This window comes from Panthera tigris, chromosome X (genome assembly GCF_018350195.1).
Source record: "Panthera tigris isolate Pti1 chromosome X, P.tigris_Pti1_mat1.1, whole genome shotgun sequence".
Classification (NCBI taxonomy): Eukaryota; Metazoa; Chordata; class Mammalia; order Carnivora; family Felidae; genus Panthera; species Panthera tigris.
In genome coordinates this window covers 40,306,876-40,328,024 of record NC_056677.1, presented here as the reverse complement: position 1 = coordinate 40,328,024, position 21,149 = coordinate 40,306,876, and the positions used below count along the sequence as shown (strand labels likewise).

Here is a 21,149-nt window from a genome sequence, read left to right as displayed (position 1 = left end):
ACCCATCCCTCCAACCCAACAATATTCGTTCTTCTTTTTAAAAATTCTTTTAAACATTTATTCATTTTTGAGAGACAGAGGGAGACAGAGTGTGAGCGGGAGAGGGGCAAAGAGGGGGAGACACAGAATCGGAAGCAGGCTCCAGGCTCTGAGCTTTCAGCACAGAGCCTGACACGGGGCTTGAAATCACAACCCGCAAGATCATGACCTGAGCCGAAGTCGGACACTTAACCGACTGAGCCACCCAGGCACTCCGATATTTGTTCTTCTGATCCACGAGCATGGAATGTCTTTCCAATTCTTTATGTCCTCTTCTTAGGGTACAGATCTTTCACCTCTTTAGTTAGGTTTATTCCTAGGTATCTTATGGTTTTTGGTGCAGTTGTCCATGGGAGTAATTCCCTAATTTCTCTGCTGATTCATTATTGGTGTATAGAAATGCGACAGATTTCTGTACATTGATTTTGTTTCCTGTGACTTTACTGAATTAGTGTATCAGTTGTAGCAATTTTTTGGTGGAGTCTTTTGTGTTTTATATATAGACTACATGTTGCAAATAGTGAAAGTTTTACTTCTTCCTTGCCTATTTGCAAGCTTCTGCACAGCAAAGGAAACAATCAACAAAACTAAGAGGCAGCCTGTGGAATGGGAGAAGATATTTGCAAATGACACATCTGATAAAGAGTTAGTACCCAAAATATGTAAAGAACTTATAAACTAAACACCCAAAAAACAAACAATCCAATTAAAAATGGGCATAAAAAGGGTGCCTGGGTGGCTCAGTTGGTTAGGTGTCCAACTTCGGCTCGGGTCGTGATCTCACGGCTCATGAGTTCCAGCCCTGCTGTGCTGACAGCTGAGAGCCTGGAACCTGCTTCAGATTCTGTGTCTCCCTCTCTCTCTGTCTCTCCCCCGCTTGCACTCTGTCTCTGTCTCAAAAATAAAGATTAAAAAAATTAAAAGCAATTTTTTTAACAAAAATAAAAATGGACAGAATACATGAATAGACATTTTCCCAAGAAGACATCCAGATGGTCGATAGACACATGAAAAGATGCTCAACATCACTGATCATCAGGGAAATACAAATCAAAACTACGATGAAATACCACCCCACATGTGTCAGAATGGCTAACATCAACAGCACAAGAAACAACAGGTGTTGGTGAGAATGTAGGGAAAGGGGAGCCCTCCTACACTGTTGGTGGGAATGCAAACTGGTATAGCCACTCTGGAAAACAGTATGGAGTTCCCTCGAAAAGTTCAAAATAGAACTACCCCACGACCCTGCAATTGCACTACTAGGTATTTACCCAAAGAATACAAAAATACTAATGGAAAATGATATATGCAGCCCAATGTTTATAGCAGCATTATCAACGATAGCCAAACTATGGAAACAGTTCAAGTGCCCATTGACTAATGAATGGATAAGGAAGGTGTGGTGTATATATATATATATATATATAGGAATATTACTGAGCCATAACAAATGAAATCTTAACCATTCACAATGACAAAAATGGAGCTAGAGAGTTCATTATGCTAAATGAAGTAAGTCAGTCAGAGAAAGACAAATAGCATGTGATTGCACTCATATGTGGAATTTAAGAAACAAAACAAATGAGCGTATGGGAAAGAGAGAGAGGCAAACCAAGAAACAGACTCTTAACTATAGAGAACAAACACATGGTTACCAGAGGGGACTTGGGTCAGTGGATTGGGTGAAACAGGTGATGGGGATTAAGGAGTGCACTTGTGATGAGCACTGGGTGATGTATGGAAGTGTTGAAACACTAAATTGTACGCCTGAAACGAATATCACACTGTATGTTAGCTACCTGGAATGTAAGTAAAAACTTAAAAAAAAAAAGTGAGATCCAAAACTAGCAGAAGAAAGTAAAGAATAAAAATCAGAGCAGAGATAGATAAAAGAAAGAATAGAAAACAATAAGGAGAATCAACTAAACTAAAAATTGATTCATTGAGAATAACAAGATTAACGAACCTTTAACTAGACTTTAAGAAAAAAAGGGAAAAGATGAAAATAACTGCAGTGACAAATGACAATGAGGACATTACTACTGACCATACAGAAATAAAAAGTTTTATAAAATGATACTATAAACAGTGGTACCAAAAAATTAGACAAATTAGATGAAATGCACAAATCCCTAGGGTCACACAAATTAACAAAACTGTTTCAAGAAGAAATGAAAAAAAATCTAAACAGATGTATAACAAGTAAGGTGATTGAATCAGTAATCAAAAAACTTCCATCAAAGAAAATTTGAAGACAAGATGGCATCATTGATGAGGCTACCAAACATTTAAAGAATTAATACTAATCCTTCTCCAACTATTCCAAAGACAAAAGAGGAAGTAACACTCTGATACCCAACCCAGGCAAAGAAACTCTAAGAAAAAAAAAAAATTACAACCCATTACCCTTTAGGGATATAGATTTAAAATTCTCAACAAAATCAGGGTGCCTGGGTAGCTAAATTGGTGACGCATCTGACTCTCAATTTGGGCTCAGGTCATGATCTCACGGATCGTGAGTTCAAGCCCCACATCAGGCTCCATGCTGACAGTGCAGAGCTTGCTTGGGGCCCTCTCTCACTCTCCCTTTCTTTCTCTCTCTTTCTCTCTCTCAAAATAAATAAATAAAATTTTAAAATCTTAAAAAAGTTCTCAACAAAATACTTGCAAACCAAATCCAGCAACATATTAAAAGGGTTGCACACCATAACTAAATGGGATTTATCTCGGGGATGTAAGGATGATTCAAGATACGAAAATCAATCCATGTAATATAACACCTTAATAGAATGAAGGAAAAACCGCACAATAATCTCAACGGATTCAGAAAAGTGAAAAGCATTTGACATTACCTAACACCCTTTTATGATAAAAAAAAAAATCAGTAAACCAGGAATAGAAAAAAATTTCCTTAACATAATAAAAAACATCAAACTAAATGGTGAAACTCTCCATCTAAGATCAGGAACCAGACAAGGATGTCTGTTTTTGTCACTGAAATTCAACATTGTCCTGGCAATTCTAGCCCAAGCAATTAGGTAAGAAAAAGAAATAAAGGCATCTGAATTGGAAAGGAAAGAGTATAGTTATCTCTAATCACAGATGACATCTTCCTATAATAGAGAAAATCCTAAAGAATCCCCATGCAAAAGAAGCTATTAGAGCTAATACACAAAATCAGCAAAGTTGCAGAACACATTATCAACATGCAAAAATCAGTTGTAGTTTTTATACTAGCAATGAAAAATCCAAAAAGGAAGTTAAAGGATTCCATTTACAGTAGCATCAAAAGAATAAAATACTTAGGAATCAATTTAATCAAAAAGGTGAAATCTTATACATTGAAAACAACAAAACATTGAAAGAAATCAAAGACCTAAAAGGAAAACTATCTCATGTCCATGGCTTGAAAGACTTAATATTGTTAAGAGCCAGTAGTCAAATTTATAGATATAATACAATCCCTATCAAAATCCCAATGGCCTTTCTAATTTTGCAGAAATAAGAAAGCTGATCTTAAAATTCTTAAGGAATTCTTACAGAATTCAAGGGACCATGAGTAGCCAAGTCTTAAAAAAGAGGAACAAAATAGGAGGATTAACATTTCCTGATAACAAAACCTGCCATAGTAATAAAAACAATGTGGATAGGGGAACCTGGGTGGCTCAGTTAAGCATCCGACTTCGGCTCAGGTCATGGTCTCACGGTTCGTGAGTTCGAGCCCTGCATTGGGCTCTGTGCTGACAGCTCAGAGCCTGGAGCCTGCTTCCGATCCTGTGTCTCCCTCTCTCTCTGCCCCTCTCCCAGTCATGCTATCTTTCTCTCTCATAAATAAATAAACTTAAAAAAAAATTAAGAAAACAATGTGGCTAAGGATAGACATACAGATCAACGGAATAAAATTGAGACTCCAATATATGGACATCAATGGCCAATTGATTTTTGACAAGTGCGTCAAGACCATTCAATGGGGGAAAGAATAGGCTTTTCAACAATAGTGCTCGGACAACTGGATATTCACATGCAAAAGAATGAAACTGTATGTCTACCTCACACAATATACAAAACTAACTCAAAATGGATAACAACCCTAAATATTAGAGCTAAAATCATAAAACTCTTAGAAGTAAACTTAGGGGTAAATCCTCACGACAATTTGGCAATGGCTTCTTAGGTATGACACCAAAGCACAGCAACAAAATAAAAAAAATAAATTGGACTTCACCAAAATTTAAAACTTTCATGCATCAAAAGGCACAATTAAGAAAGTGAAAAGACAACTCACAGAATGGGAGAAAATATTTCAAATCATATGCCTAATAAAGTTCTCCTATCCATAATATATATAAATATGTATATATTTATATGTTTTATTATTAAACAATAAATTCTTAGTATAATAAATTATTGTAATAAATAATAAACTATCATTATAAATTATTAAATATATATTTATTCTTTTATTATCAATATATAATAATAAATATATAAAAAACTCTTACAAAAAAACTTTACAAAAAAAGAAAAGTCAATTAAAAATGGGCAAAGGACTTGAACAGGTATATCTCAAAGAAGATATATGAATTGCCAATAAGCAATTGAATAGATGTCAACATGATTAGCCATTAGGGACGTGCAAATAAATATCACCGTGAGATACCACTTAGCACCCACTAGGACGGCTAATAGTTTTTTTAAACATAAAATATAAAGTGTTGGTGGGGATGTGGAGAAACTCAGACTCCTATGTTGTTGGTGAAATGTAAAATGTTATAGCTGTGGTGAAAAATAGTCTGGTGGTTCCTCAATAGGTTAAACATAAAATTACCATACGACCCAGCAATTCTACTCTTGAGTATTTTTATGAACTGAATGTTTGTGTCCCACCTCCCCCCATCAATGAATATGTTGAAGTCCTCCCTCACCACCATGTCACTGTATTTGGAGATGAGACCTCTAAGAAAGTAATTAACATCAATGAGGTCACAAGGGTGGGTCTGACAGAATTAGTGTCCTTATAGGAAGAGATACCCAGAGAGCTCACCCTCTCTCTCTTTCCATATGCATGCACTGAGGAAAGGCCATGTGATGATATAGCAAGAAGGTGGCCATCGACAAGCCAGGAAGAAAGCTCTCACCAGAAACTGACTATGCTGGCACCTTGACCTCCGACTCCCAGCCTTCAGGACTGCCGGAAAGTTCATTTCTCTTGTTTAAGCCATCTCACCTGTGGTATTTTGTTATGGCAGTTTGAGCAGGCTAAGACAATTATATACACCCCAAAGAATTGAAAACAGGTGTCCAAAAAAAAAAAAAACCCTTCTATGTGAATGTTTGTAGCACTATTCACAACATTCTAAAGGAAGAAACAACCCAAATGCCCATTATCTATGTCCATCATCTAATGAATGAAAAAACAAAATGTGGTCTATCCCTACAGTGGTATATTACTCAACTGTAGAAAGGAATGGAGTACTGATCAATTATATTACTTAGATGAACCTTGAAAACATCACACTAGGTGAAAAGAGCTAGGAAAAAAATGCCACATGTTATACGATCCCATTTACATGAAATATTCAGAATAGGGAAATCCATAGAGAGAGAAAGCAGATTAGTGGTTGCTAGGAACTGGGGGAGAGGTGGAACGGAGTGTGACTGATTAGTGTGTATAGTTTCCTTCTGGAGTGATGAAATAGTTCTCGAAGTAGATAGTGATATTTGCACATTGTGAACATACTAAAGGTTACTTACTTGTATTTTTTTTTAACGTTTATTTATTTTTGAGACAGAGAGAGACAGAGCATGAACAGGGGAGGGGCAGAGAGAGAGGGAGATGCAGAATCCGAAACAGGCTCCGGGCTCTGAGCTGTCAGCACAGAGCCTGACGCGGGGCTCGAACTCACGGACCGTGAGATCATGACCTGAGCCGAAGTCGGACGCTCAACCGACTGAGCCACCCAGCGCCCCACTTGTACTTTTTTTAAATTTTTATGTTAGAGAGAGAGAATATGAGTGGGAGAAAGGGGCAGAGGGAGCGGGAGAGAGAAGCCCAAGCAGGCTCTATGCTCAGCGTACAGCCTGACCCGGGGCTCGAACTCAGTGAACCGTGAGATCCTGACCTGAGCCAAAATCAAGAGTCGGACGCTCAACCAACTGAGCCACCCAGGGGCCTCCTTGTACACTTTTTTAAATGGTTAAAATGTCACATGTCATGTGTATTTTGCCACAAGAAAAATATTTCTAAAAAATAAAGGAATGAATAAATATATCCCATGCTAACAGTAATTTAAAGAAAGCTGGGGTAGCTATGTAAATTTCATACACAGTGGACTTCAGAACAAGGAGAGGAAATAAGAATCTTTAATGTGTGTGCACCAAACAACATAGCATCAAAACACCTGAGGCAAAGAGTGAGAGAACGGTGAGGAGTAGAGAAATACACTATTATAGTTGAAGACCATAACACTCCTCTATGGATACTTGACGAGTCTGGTCATCATAAAATCAGTAAGGATATGGTAGAAATGAATGGTGTCATCAATCAACTGACTCTAACTGACATTTATCCAACAACAGCAGGATACACATTCTTCTCAAGTTCACATGGAGCATTCACTGAGATAGGCTACATATGGGGCTACTGACCCGCTTTAACGTATTTATATTTGAAAGGATAGGAATCATGCAAAGTACGTTCTTTGATTATAGTGGAATTAAACTAGAAACCAATAACAGAGAAGGCTGGAAAATCCAAAAACATTTGAATATTAAACTACACATTTCTAAATAACACATGAGCCAGAGAAGAAATCTCCAGAGAAATGTCACTTTAAGAAACTAAAAAAAAAGAGGGGCGCCCAGGTGGCTCAGTCGGTTAAGCATCTGACTTCGGCTCAGGTCATGATCTCACGGTCTGTGAGTTCGAGCCCCGCGTCGGGCTCTGCGCTGACAACTCAGAGCCTGGGGCCTGCTTCGGATTCTGTGTCTCCCTCTCTCTGCCCCTCCCCGACCCGTGCTCTATCTCTTCTCAAAAATAAATAAATGTTTAACAAAAAAGAAAAAAGAAAAAAAAAAGAAACTAGAAAAAAGGGGCTTCTGGGTGGCTCAGAAGCGTTCGACTCTTGATTTTGGCTCATGTCAGGATCCGACGGTTTGTGAGATCGAGCCCCGTGTCAGACTCCGCACTGATGGCACGGAGCCCGCTTGGGATTCTCTGTCTCCCTCTCTCTCTCTGTCCTTCCTCCGCTTGCTCTCTCTCTCTCTTAAAAATAAATAAATAAACATTTAAAAAAAAGAAACTAGAAAAAAAGGAGCACATGAAACCCAAAGCAAGCGGAAGGAAATAATAAACATTAATAGAGGAATAAATAAAATAGAGATCAGAAAAACATCATTGAAAATCAACAAAACCAAGAGTCACCTTATTGAAATGATCAATAAATTGGCAAAACTTTAGATAGAAAAGAAGAAAGAAAACTCAAATTGGGGTGCCTGACTGGCTCAGTTGGGAAGGCATGCGACTCTTGATCTCGGGGTCCTGAGTTTGAGCCCTATGTGGGGTGTAGCAATCACTTAAATCAGTTAAGAGAGCAAAAAAAAATTTAAAAACAACTCAAATTATTAAATCAGGAATGAAAGAGAGAACTTTACTACTGATCTTACAGAAAGAGATATTTTTAAAGGAATACTATGAACAATTATATGCCAACAACTTACTGAACAGCTATGAAATGGATAAATTCTTAGACACAAACTTCTGAAACTTTCTTGAGAAGAAATAGAAAATGTAAATGGAGCTATAAAGAGCCAGGAGGTTGAATTAGTAACAGGAATATAAAAACCTTCTTATGGGGCAACTGGGTGGCTCAGTCGTTTAAGCGTCCGTCTTCGGTTCAGGTCATGATCTCACCATTCGTGGGTTCGAGCCCCGTGTCAGGCTCTGTGCTGACAGCTCAGAGCCTGGAGTCTGCTTCCGATTCCGTGTCTCCCTCTCTCTCTGCCACTATCCTGTTCGTGCTCTGTCTCTCTCAAAAATAAATAAACATTAAAAAAAAACCCAAAAAAACAAACAAACAAAACTTCTCACAAGGAAAAACTCAGGACCAAATGACTTCTCTGGCGAATTCTACCACTTACACAATGAACAGCTCACAAACTCTTCCAAAAAAAAATGGAAAAGTAGGGTGTACTTCCCAGCTTATTTTATGGGGTTCGTATTATGCCCTGATACCAAAAGCAAAGGCATCATAACAAAACTAAAAACCAATATCCTTTTTTTTTATTTTTTATTTTTTATTTTTTTAATTTTTTTTTCAACGTTTTTTATTTATTTTTGGGACAGAGAGAGACAGAGCATGAATGGGGGAGGGGCAGAGAGAGAGGGAGACACAGAATCGGAAGCAGGCTCCAGGCTCCGAGCCATCGGCCCAGAGCCTGACGCGGGGCTCGAACTCACGGACCGCGAGATCGTGACCTGGCTGAAGTCGGAGGCTTAACCGACTGCGCCACCCAGGCGCCCCTCAATATCCTTTATAAACACAGACACACACGAAAACATGGAACAGAATACTAGCAAACAAAACCAAGCAATATGTAAAGAGGATTACATGTCATGACCAAGTGGAATTTAGCCCAGAAATGTAAGGTTGTGATTTGACATCCAATAATCAACCAATGGAATACACCGTATTAACAGAATAAAGGCCAACAACCACCTGATCATCTCCATTGAAATAGATAAAAATTGACAACAGCTAACACCCTTTCATGATAAAACCACTCGACACACTAGGAACGGAAGGCATCTTCCTCAACCTGATCAAAGGTATCTATGAAAAAAACCCATAACTAACATCAGATCGATGGTGAAAGACTGAACGTTTTCTCCCTAAATGGGAACAAGACAAGGATGTTCACTCTTGCCACTTCCATGTCACATTGTATTGGATGTCGTAGCCAGGGCAATTAGGCAAGAAAAAGAAATAAATGGCAAACTGGGAAGGAGGAAGTACACTTAACACAGGTACATTTTATAGCATGTATATTACACCTCAAGGACACTGTTTAACAAGTTGCTGCTACTGCAGTGATAACACTTGGAGCTTTGAGTCAAGGTTGTTGAAGTCAGGGATGCCTGGGTGGCTCAGTCGGTCGGGCGTCCGACTTTGGCTCAGGTCATGATCTTGTGGTCTGTGAGTTCGAGCCCCGCGTCGGGCTCTGTGCTGACAGCTCGGAGCCTGGAGCCCGCTTCGGATTCTGTGTCTCCCTCTCTCTCTCTCTGCCCCTCCTCAGCTCAGTCTCTCTCTCAAAAATAAATAAACATTAAAATTAATTTAAAAAAATGTAGATACAGTCCAGGAAGCACAAGTAATTGTGTGGGTTGACTTCAGACTATTTCTTCACCAGACAGCAGTGAACGAATATTACCTCCAAACGTCAGCCTCCAAAAGTTTTCACATTGGGAAAGGGAGTGAAAAATCTGTCAACATAGAACTTCTGAGCCTGAATCCATCAGGCCCAGAGGGCTCCTGTCTGCATTCAGATGGTTGCGGTCCAGACTGCATTGTGTCAAATCGGGAACGTGGCCACTTCCTTCCGGCAGAACCACTTGTCTCAGGTTCCTCTCCTCACCCGCACTATTGCCGGCTTCACTTTTTAAAAAAAAATGGTGTTCAAATACACATAACATAAAATTTACCATTTTAACCATTTTTAAGTATGTTGTTCAGTGGCATTCACGTTGTTAGGCAGCCATCACCACCGTCCATTTCCAGAAATTTTCATCTTCCTAAACTGAAACTCTGTACCTGTTTTTTGGTAAAAATTTTAAGTTTATTTATTGAGAGAGAGAGAGAGAGCGAGAGCGCAGGGGAGGGGCCAGAGAGCACAGAGCTGTCAGCACAGAGCCCGATGCCGGGCTCGAACCCACGTGTGTTTGAGGTCATTGAGCTGCCAGAGTTTTTATACATTCTAGATATTATTTTGTATCACGTATATGATCCGCAAAGGTTTCCTTCCATTCTGTGGGTTGCCCTTTTACTCTGTTAATAGTGTCCCTTGGTGCACAAAAACCTTTTAAAAATTTGATGTAGTCTAATTAATTTTTCTTTTGTTGCCTATGCTTTTTATGTCGTATCCCCAAATCAATGTCATGAAGCTTTCCTCCTATGTTTTCTTCATCCTTTTGCATATGGATATCCAATTTTCCCAGCACCATTTGCTGGGAATACCTTCCTTTCCCCTTGGCTTGTCTTGGCACCCTTGTCGATAATCAACTGACCATAAATGTGAAAGTTTATTTCTGGATTCGTTATTATATTCCATTGGTCTGCATGTCAGCTGGTTAACTATGTTTCGGCTCAACCTCCTAATATAAAAAATTCACCAACGTACAAAAATGTGGAAGTGTGACAATGGCAACATATGAAATCCCGTGATCGAGAGTCCCCTCGAGTGCCCACCATGCCGCCCATGCACCCACCCACCCACACCCTGGTGTGGAAACAGAAACTAATGCAAACCATTGCTAGCAAGAAGTGCCAACCTGTGTATTCGCCACTCCACCAATCAGAGGCCAATACCCTACTCCAAACATTCAGTAATGAAAAGTACCGCACCTTCCAGGAACAGCAAGGCAGACTTCTTACTCACGATGGACCAGCACAGACAAACCCAGCAAAAAGAGTACTGCATACTTAAACTGAGGCTAGTTACTCATGAGGATCGTTACAATCCCAATACAAGGGACAAATCCCCTTGCTCCCCCGACGACATCTCTTTTCTCCAGCCAGTGTTGTCCATGTTAAATAGAGGCCTCGGTCACTGACCGCATTATCATCTCCTTTGGTCAAAAACTTGACGGGTCTATTTTGCTTTTCATGAATCTTCAAGACTTGGTGAACTATACGAATCTCTCTTCCTTCTATCCTTGAAAACGATAATTTCTCCCTCTCGGGTGGGATCTTCAACTCGATTGGTTAAAAAGAGAGTATCTCCTCTGTGAAATGCAGGTTCCACGCTGTTAACCCCTTCCAGATGACCGTCAACCCCTTCCAGGTCATTAGCGCCGAGGAGACGATCATTCCAAAATTTAGGACTTGATAATATAGCAGGTGCTTACGCATTTACCGCACACGGTCCACAAAATCTAGAGACGGCATGGTGGGGCCGGCGAGGGCGACACGGGCAGCGGAGAGGGCCTCAGCTAGTTAACTTTTTAAAGTGCATCGCTCAGCCTGACCTGCCCTCTCTCTTAATCCTTCAGTTGTGGCCAATGTCTGAAGACCAAAATCCAAGTTAGGCCATCTTTCCACCCTGTCTCCCCCCCCATTTCCCTGGATACCAATTCCGTGTTTCCTACCCTGCCCTTCATTCTTTTTCCATCTCTGGACTTTTATTTCCTTTGCCTACAGCGTCCTTCCCTCCTCTTACCCTCATTTCCGTCTCTGCCTGCTCAAAACTGCCACTTCCTCTGTGAAGCCTTCTCCAATTTCAGTTGGAAATTCTCTCTTGTTCCTCTCAAGTCCCTGAAGTGCGTTTATTACCCTCCCGCTCATGTTGCATTGTTAAGCTTAGACAGGGTCCGGCCCCTCTGCGATACTGGTAACCTCTCTCTATGCCAAGAGCATTGTCTTCTGCCCAGTAGCCCATTGTCTGTTTTATACTTGTCACGGTACCCGGCACAGTAGTGTAGGATAGATGTATGCTCACTCCATAAGTCTTAATTCATCACCCCTGAGTGACCCACCAAGAAAATATAACAAAATCCCCCTTCTCCCACAACTCCCACAACTCCCCAGTTGTGAGTGTCAATCCCACAATGACTCTGGCTGGACTCAAGGTAGCAGCCAGGAAACTCTCAACAACTCTCCAGAAAATCCTCATCGCCAAAGGTGCGTGAATCTTTGCTTGTGCTGTGAGTTAACATTTATTCAGGCCCTGAGACATGCATTCCTATCCTTGCTTTTTTTTTTTTTTTTTTTTTTTTTTTTTTTTTTTTTGGTGTTCTCACGCCAGAGAGAAACCTCAAGGAGAGTCGGTGACCCGGTCGGGGTGACTTAGCTTCTGTTGGGCTGGAACTAAAGCCAGGAGTTCGTGACGCCAGCGCCTCCCAGGTCTACCTGTCATTCTTGCAAATGAACTTCCTGAGTGGGATTTTTTGGCTTTGTTTTGCTTTGCTTTTGCGGAGGAGAACCCCGTGCACCAGTTGCCAGTCCCAGGGGAGGATTCCAAACACTTCTGCCCACTGCATCTTGGGATTGGAGTCGCCAAGGGAAATACAATTTAGTCGAACACTGGATGGAACAGCGTGTAACTTACATAGATAAAAGACAGCAGAATTAGCTTCACTCGTGGGCGTTGGTCCCCCACGGCCGGCGGGTCTCTCCCCAGAACTGACACGGGGCAATTTGCCTGTGAATGATGGGGTACCTGGGTGGCTTAGTTGCTTAAGTGTCTGTCTCTTGATTTCCGCTCAGGTCACGATCTCACAGTTTGTGAGATTGAGCCCCACGTCGGGCTCTGTGCTGGCAGTATGGAGTCTGCTTGGAATTCTCTCTCTCCCTCTCTCTCTGCCCCTCCCCCCACTACGTGCACGTGCATACTCTCCGTCTCTCAAAATAAACACGTAAACAAATGAAAACCAAAAAAAAAAAAAAAAAAAAACCCCAAAAGACTGAATGATGATACTGCCTGTCCCAACAGTTTTGTTTTTGGCAGGGGACTGGGAAGGCAGAAGAGAGGTTGACTCTGGAGAGAAACCAAGACTGGAGAATGTCAGTGAGCATCATAGACAAATGGGGAAGCTGGCAAAGGCCATCGACACCGCATTCAAGAGGATCTCAGTCACTTTGAAATAATGACAATAATAGCTAACACTTACATGATGCTTACTCTGTATCTATATACAAATAGGCACTGATTTATTTAGATAAATACATAAATACTGATAGGGCGCCTGGGTGGCTCAGTCAGTTGAGTGTCCGACTTCGGCTCAAGTCATGAGCTCATGGCTGGTGAGTTCGAGCCCCACGTGGGCTCTGTGCTGACAGCTCAGAGCCTGGAGCCTGCCTCAGATTCTGTGTCTTTCTCTTTTCCTCCCTCTCCCCCACTCATGCTCTGTCTCTGTCTCTGTCTCTCTCTCTCAACAATAAATAAACATTAAAAAAAATGAGAAGAAAAAGAAGCAGGTATACTTCTTATTCTTCTACATGGCAACTCCATAAGATGGGAAAGCTGAGGCACAGACACTTTCATTAAGTTGCCTAAGACCACACAGCTTGGAAGTGGCAGAGCCAGGCTTCAGACTCAGGCACTTGGGCTCCAGAGCACGTGCTTTTAAGCACCGGGCCACGGTGTCTTTCAGGAAGACAAGGAAACTCACTGTAGTCTGACCAAGACAGGACCAGGTCACCAAGATGGTCTGAGAAATACAGAGACTGACGCCAAGGAGAAGAAAAGGAATGAAATCGTTGCCTGTGTAGCACTGAGGTTGATAGTTGGACCAGACGTTGTCAGGGTCATGAGTAAGCATTGTTTGTATGTTCCTTATAAATGCTTCATTTACTGATTATACACATACGTTAGGGAGAAAAGAGAGTGTACGTCAGATAGATTTTTTTTTGTTTTATTTTTTTTTTGACGTTTATTTTTATTTTGAGAGAGAGAGAGACAGACAGAGAGTGAGCAGGGGAGGGGCAGAGAGAGAGGGAGACACAGAATCCGAAGCAGGCTCCAGGTTTTGAGCTGTCGGCACAGAGCCCAGTGCGGGACTCGAACTCACGAACTGTGAGATCGCGACCCGAGCTGAAGCCGGACGCTCAATCGACTGAGCCACCCAGGCGCCCCCATGGTTTCTACTTTTTATGTATTGGTTCTGAGAAAATTCATTTTGAGTGAAGCACTAAATTAGCCTTCCCTTATCAAGAGGCTAATTGTCATGTAAATCTAGAGATAGGTACGTTGTATTGGTCTAACAGTTTTGGAACTGGGCAAGGGACATGTAGGATGTCGGGACCTCCCAGAAAGAAATGTAAGATGTGAGCACTGTAACCCAGGCAACTGAATTGGTTATAAATAAAGAAAAGTATAAGGGTGTCTGGCTGGCCCAGTCAGTAGAGCGTGAGACTTTTGATCTCAGGGTTGTTAAGTTCAAGCCCCACATGGGGTGTGGAGATGACTTAAAAATAACATCTTTTTTTTAAAAAATTTTTTTAATGTTTATTTATTTTTGAGACAGAGAGAGACAGAGCATGAATAGGGGAGGGGCAGAGAGAGAGGGAGACATAGAATCCGAAACAGGCTCCAGGCTCTGAGCTGTCAGCACAGAGCCCGACGTGGGGCTCGAACTCACGGACCGCGAGATCATGACCTGAGCCGAAGTCAGACGCTTAACCGACTGAGCCACCCAGGCTCCCCAAAAATAACATCTTTTAAAAAAAGAAAGAAAGAAAGAATGAAAAGTACAGACCAGTATCCCTCATGAACAAGGGATGCAGAAATCCACAACAATATATTAACAAACCAAATCCGGTAATATAGAAAAAATATATTTTATTCCAGGAATGCAAGGAAGGTTTGACATATGAAAAAAAAAAACCTATCGATGTAACGGACCATATTAACGTTCTAGTAAAAGTCTTGATAAGATCAACTGATGCAAAATAAATCTGAAAAAACTCAATATCCACGTGTGATAAAAATCCTTAGCCAACTAGGAATTCATCCTTTTGACCGGGCTTGACTGGTGTCAGATGAAGAAGACATTTGACCATGATACGATAGGAAGTGATGAGAGCAAAACACAGCAAAACAAAACAAAACAAAACTTGCCTTAGAAGAACTTTTCTCCTGGGGTGCCTGATGGCTCAGTTGGTTGGGCGTCCGACTCTTAATTTCAGTTCAGGTCATGATCTCACAGTTCATGGGATCATGCCATGTTGGGTTCTGTGCTGACATCGTGGCGCCCACTTGGGATTCTCTGTCTTCCTCTCTTTCTGCCCCTTCCTTGCTCGTGCATGCTCTCTCTCTCTCTCTCCCTCTATTAATAATAATAATAATAAATAAACTTAAAAGAAGAATAAGAGGGGCTCCTGGGTGGTTCAATTGGTTAATCGTCCGACTTCGGCTCAGGTCATGGCCTCACGGTTCGTGGGATCCAGCCCCGCGTCAGGCTCGCTGCTGTCAGTGTGGATCCCACTTCAGATCCTCTGTCTTCCTCTCTCTGCCCCTCCCCCACATTCTCTCTCTCTCTTTCTCAACAATAATAAAATATAAAAATATTTTAAAAATTAAAAATAAAAGTGTTAAAAAAGAAGACATTTTCTCCTCCAGGGTCTTCTCCCAGGCTTTTCTTCTTTGTGAGGCTTTTGTCTGTCTGTCCGGACTCATGACAGAGACCCTGTACTCCAGGGGAGGATATGAAGGCACACCATTTTCACTCATAGGCAGTTACTGTAAGGGAAAGTTCTCATCGATCACTGAAAATCTAAAGAACCCATCACTAGTTCTTTAGTCTTTAATTCTTCTTGCCTTCCTTTTCCATCATTCCCTTGGCCCTCACTCCAGCTCCTGCAGTGGCGTGTCTCTCAGACGTCTCCCCCTTTAGAACTAAGGTCCTCATTCTTTCAGCTGCTTAGAGATTTGGTAGCCAGTAACTCTCATCTGAGTCTCCGTCCAGGCATTGTCCTTGGATGAAAAAAGTTACTTAACCAAAGTTATGCGCCATCTCCAAGGGCAATCCCCATCCAACAACTGGTAGACATGGGATTCAAGGCCCAAAGGTGACCTTTGCCTCCATTAGGGATAACAATTCAGCAATGAACATAGGGTTCCACCTCTTTTTTTTTTTTTAATTTTTTTTTTTAACGTTTATTTATTTTTGAGACAGAGAGAGACAGAGCATGAACGGGGGAGGGGCAGAGAGAGAGGGAGACACAGAACCGGAAGCAGGCTCCAGGCTCTGGGCCATCAGCCCAGAGCCCGACGCGGGGCTCGAACTCACGGACCGCGAGATCGTGACCTGAGCTGAAGTCAGACGCTTAACCGACTGAGCCACCCAGGCGCCCCAGGGTTCCACCTCTTGACAACTCTACTCGGAAAATTTGATCTCCTTGTATCTGAGCTGGATATCTCTGCGTGCTTCTACAGACCCACTCATCACCCTTCTCTACCTTGCCTGTGTGTCTTAGGAGGCTGGCTTCCACATCGACCAGGCTCCCTTGCTTTCTGGTTTCTGGTTGGATTCAGCCAAAGGGGGAACCATTCAGAGAGGTTACATGAAAGGGAGGAGAGCCGTTGGGAAAATGGGAACCCAAAAGCAAGTACTGACAGAGTAGGAACGTGGGCGGATGGTCAGAAAGTCCATCTGAGAGAAATATTTTAGGGATGATGAGTTCTGCTACTTTCCTCTTATATTTCATTAAAAAGCTCTGTGTACAGTTCTGAGCCTGAATTAGACCTTGTCATCCCTCTCTACTAAGGTCATGAGAGGATTTCTGCAGTGGGAAGACAAAACACTGGTTTGACTGTATTTAAAAGCAGATTAGGGGGACCTGGGTGGCTCAGTCAGTTAAGCATTTGACTTCAGCTCAGGTCATGATCTCACGGATCGTGGGTTCGAGCCCCACGTCGGGCTCCGTGCGGACAGCTCGGAGCCTGGAGCCTGCCTCGGATTCTGGGTCTCCCTCTCTCTCTGTCCCTCCCCTAGCCACACTCTGTCTCTCTCTCTCAAAAATAAATAAACATTAAAAAATAAATAAATAAAAGCAGATTCGTTTTAAGGGTTACATATTTTTAAGATACTTCTGAAATGCACAAATTTAAGACAAGGTATGAAACCTCCCATTTATCTATTCATTCAACAAATGTTTATGGAGCATCTATTATGTTCCCAACAGTATTCTAGGCAGTGAGGTACAATCTATACAAAAATCCCTGTCCTATCGGGAACTCATAAAGAAGTGGTGGGGAATAACAACATACCCATGCTTGAAAAAGACAACCTTACCAGAAGATTTAAGGTGTTTTTGTCATTGTTAAATTAAATTTTACTCACGTAACATAAACTTCGCTATTGCAAAGTGTTCAGTTCTGGGGCGCCTGGGTGGCTCAGTCACTTAAGCGACCAACTCTTGGTTTTGGCTCAGGTCACGATCTCGCGGTTTTCGTGACTTCGGGCCCCGCCTCGGGCTCTGTGCTGACAGCGCAGAGTCTGCTTGGAGTTCTCTCTCTCCCTCTCTCTCTGCCCCTCCCTGTCTCGTGTTCACTCTCGCCCCTAAAACAAACACTTAAAAAAAAACCCCGAAAGTGTTCAGCTCAGTGGCATTTAGTATATTCACAATATCATGCCAAACACACACACACACACACACACACACACATAGAACAACCGTGAAGATTCGTTTAGATTCATGCTGCCACAAGCCAAAGAACTATCATAAGCTAGGAGAGAAGTCTGGAGCAAATCCTTCCCTAGGACCTTTAGAGGGAGCATGGGCCCTGACGACGGCTTGATCTCAGATTTTTGGTCTCCAGAATTGTGAGACAATAAATTTCCAGTTGTGGTACTTTGTTGTGGTGTTATGCTCTGTTTATTTTTATTTTTGAGAGACAGAGAGAGATCACAAGTGGGGGAGAGACAGAGAGGGAGGGGGACAGACAATTCCAAGCATGCTTTGCGCTGACAGCAGTAGGCCCAATGTGGGGCTTGAACTCATGAGACCATGACATAAGCCGAAGTGGGGCAGTCAACCGACTGAGCCACCCAGATGCCCCTCTGCTGGCTATTTCTTATAAATGGAATAATATACTATGTGGGTTTTTTGTGTGTGGCTTTTTCCACTTACAATGTTTTCAAGGTTCATCCACACTGGATATCATATCAGTGTCATTCCTTTTCATGGCTAAGTGATATTTTATTGCATGGATATACCACCATTTGTTTATCTATTCGTCGCTTCATTGACATTTGTTGTGTTTCCACTTTTGGTTTCTAGGAATAACACAGCTATGGACATTTGTGTACAAGTGTGTGTGTGCGCGTGCGTGTGCGTGTGTGTGTGTGAACACGTTTTCAATTCTCTTGGGTGTACACCTAGGAGTGAAATTGCTGGGTCATATGGTAACTCTACGTTTAACTTTTTGAGGAACTGCTAAATTGTGTGCCAAAGTGGCTGTCCCTTTTTACATTCCTGCCAGCAAAGTAGAAGATTCCAGTTTCTTCTCAGTAATTAAAAAAAATTTTTTTAATGCTTATTCATTTTTTGAGACACAGGGAGACTGAGTGTTGAGTGGGGGAGGGGCAGAGAGAGAGGGAGACACAGAATCTGAAGCAGGATCCAGGCTCCGAGCTGTCAGCACAGAGCCTGACGCGGGGCTCGAACTCACGAACCGCGAGATCGTGACCTGAGCCGAAGTTGGACACTTAATCCACTGAGCCACCCAGGTGCCCCTCTTCTCAGTAATTTTAATGCAATGATCATATGTTACTGTGTGATTAAAAATATGATGAGTTTGTCTGGGTCTTCATAGATTTGTGAATTCGATTTCCATGCATTAAGTGCATCAGGCAAGGGGAAATGTAGAATTAGAGCTTAGAAAAAAGTCAGAGTCAGATGTGGACATGAGATTCATCATGCTTCCTCCTCAAATATGAACTTCCTTTCTTCCACCTTGGAAACTATAACCACATGGTTTATCGTTCAAAATAAAAACAAAACTAATGTCAAAATAATGACTTTTTTTTCATGTTCTGTGACCTACCTCTTCATATTCGTCACCATTTGCATATTCTCTTTTATATAACAGTTTGTGGGGACATTGTTTATTGGGGATATGAACTCTTCACCATAAATGTTGCAAATATCTTCCCCAAGGTACAGTTGGTCTTTTGATTTTTTTTTTGTGGCACGCGTTCACTTTTGGATTTGATAATGTTTATTCTAATTCTATTTGGCTATCAGAAATATCCATGTCTTAAAAAGTGTTTTTTAAGTAATCTCTACACCCAATGTGGGGCTTGAACTTACAACCCCGAGATCAACAATCAGATAGCTGCTCTACTGAGTCAGCCAGGTGCCCCTTCTTTTGGATTTTAAAGATATTTTAATGAAGTCTAGGATTTACTTTATGGCTTCAGGTTGTTTTTGTTTACCCAACATTTTTATCACATATAATTTCCCATATATGCATGAAATACACTGGACCTCTTTTATGGACTTGTCAACCATTACAACTTAGCATTAAGTAAATTTATAAAACTTTATATAAAGTCAAATTCCCTTCTCAGTTCATTTTTTCATACTGTTGTTAGCTGAGCTTTATACATTTAGTGTTTCATACACTTGATTCTGATTTTTTGTTTCAGTGATTTAAAAAAAATTTTTTTTAATGTTTATTTTTGTAACATTTATTTATTTTTGAGACAGAGAGAGGCAGAGCATGAATGGGGGAGGAGCAGAGAGAGAGGGAGACACAGAATCCGAAGCAGGTCCAGGCCCTGAGCTGTCAGCACAGAGCCCGATGCGGGGCTCGAACTCACGGACTGTGAGATCATGACCTGAGCTGAAGTCGGATGCTTAACCGACTGAGCCACCCAGGCGCCCCAATGTTTATTTATTTTTGAGAGAGAGAGAGAGAGATAATCCGAAGCAAGCTCCAGGCTCCGAGCTGTCAGCACAGAGCCCGACTTGGGGCTCGAACTCATGGACCGTGAGATCATGACCCGAGCTGAAGTCAGATGCTTAACTAAGCCACCCAGGCGCCCCTCAGTGATCTCTTTAATTCCATCCTATGTCACATAGTTTACTTATTGTAGCTCATAATGGGGTATAATATCTTGTAAGCCTTTATTACAACTAACCTCAGAATATTCTTAGTGGTTTTCATATCTTACTTCCTGCCAATTAAAATAAAGAATTGTATCAGCGCCTGGGTGGCTCAGTTGGCTAAGGGCCCAACTCTTGGTTTCGGCTCAGGTCATGACCACATGATCATGATCTCGCGGTCATTGAGATGGAACCCCACATCGGGCTGTGTGCTGGATGCGGAGCCTGAGATTCTCTCTCTCTCCCTTTCCTTCTGCCCCTCTCCCCGCTCCTCTAAAACTAAAGCTAAACTAAAAGAGAAAAGGATTGTACTATAGGCCCTCGATCCTATTTACGATACTGATTCAAATTGCCTGAAATTCATGGCCTAGGTTTATGGACAATGGGTCTTTTACAGTATTGAGTTTACATTCAGGAACACAGTTTATTTTCTTTTATATAGATGATGTGCCATCTTTTTAGGTGTATTTACAGTTGTATTCTTGCTTTAAACATTTTTTAATGTTTTATTTTTGAGAGAGAGAGAGAGCGAGAGCATGAGCAGGGGAGGGGCAGAGAGAGAGGGAGACACAGAATGGGAAGCAGGCTCTGGGTTCTGAGCTGTCAGCACAGAGCCTGATGTGGGGCTTGAACTCATGAACTGCTAGATCATGACCCAAGCGTAAGTCGGATGCTTAACTGACTGAGCCACCCAGGTGCGCCCCCCTTTAAAAAAATTTTTTTTAATGTTTGTATTCTTGCTTTTTGATGGGCAACATTCTTCCTAGCATATGTAGTTTACTATCATTGACGGGCACATGACAGCTAGTCTAGATTCTACCAAGTCCCTAGTTGCTATCTACCCAGGATGTCCATGCATATGGACAATGATACAATTTTCACTGCAGAAAAAAAACAACTGAGAATGCAAAGGTTGATTTGAGATGCAGAGGGGAAAAGGGAAGCATTTCAGGTAAAAGAGAGTTATCCATACTAAAGAAAAACACTGAAAAAAGAACAGGCAAATGTAACAAACCTGGGGAAGGTTTCCATTTGCAGTCAGTGGTTGTTAAACAAGAACATTTTCACAAAAGGAATTAGAGAGCCACAATATTATACGTAGGATCAAAAATTCCCAAATACATTTAGTCACAATAAAGCAAGTTGCTTATGCAGAAGAAAAACCCCTGAAATAAAACGGACATGAAAAGAATTCTACTTGTCTGCTCAAGGACAGAGATTGTGTTTTGAAGAAAATCCTCCTGGGGCACCTGGGTGGCTTGGTCAGTTAAGCATCCACCT

The 21,149-nt window shown here is 41.6% G+C and overlaps 1 pseudogene; it reads right to left on the bottom strand.

Annotated features, from left to right (window-relative positions):
• Positions 1-10,687: 10,687 nt before the first annotated feature.
• On the bottom strand, positions 10,688-11,204 carry LOC102952922 (annotated as a pseudogene).
• Between the last annotated feature and the right edge of the window lie 9,945 nt (positions 11,205-21,149).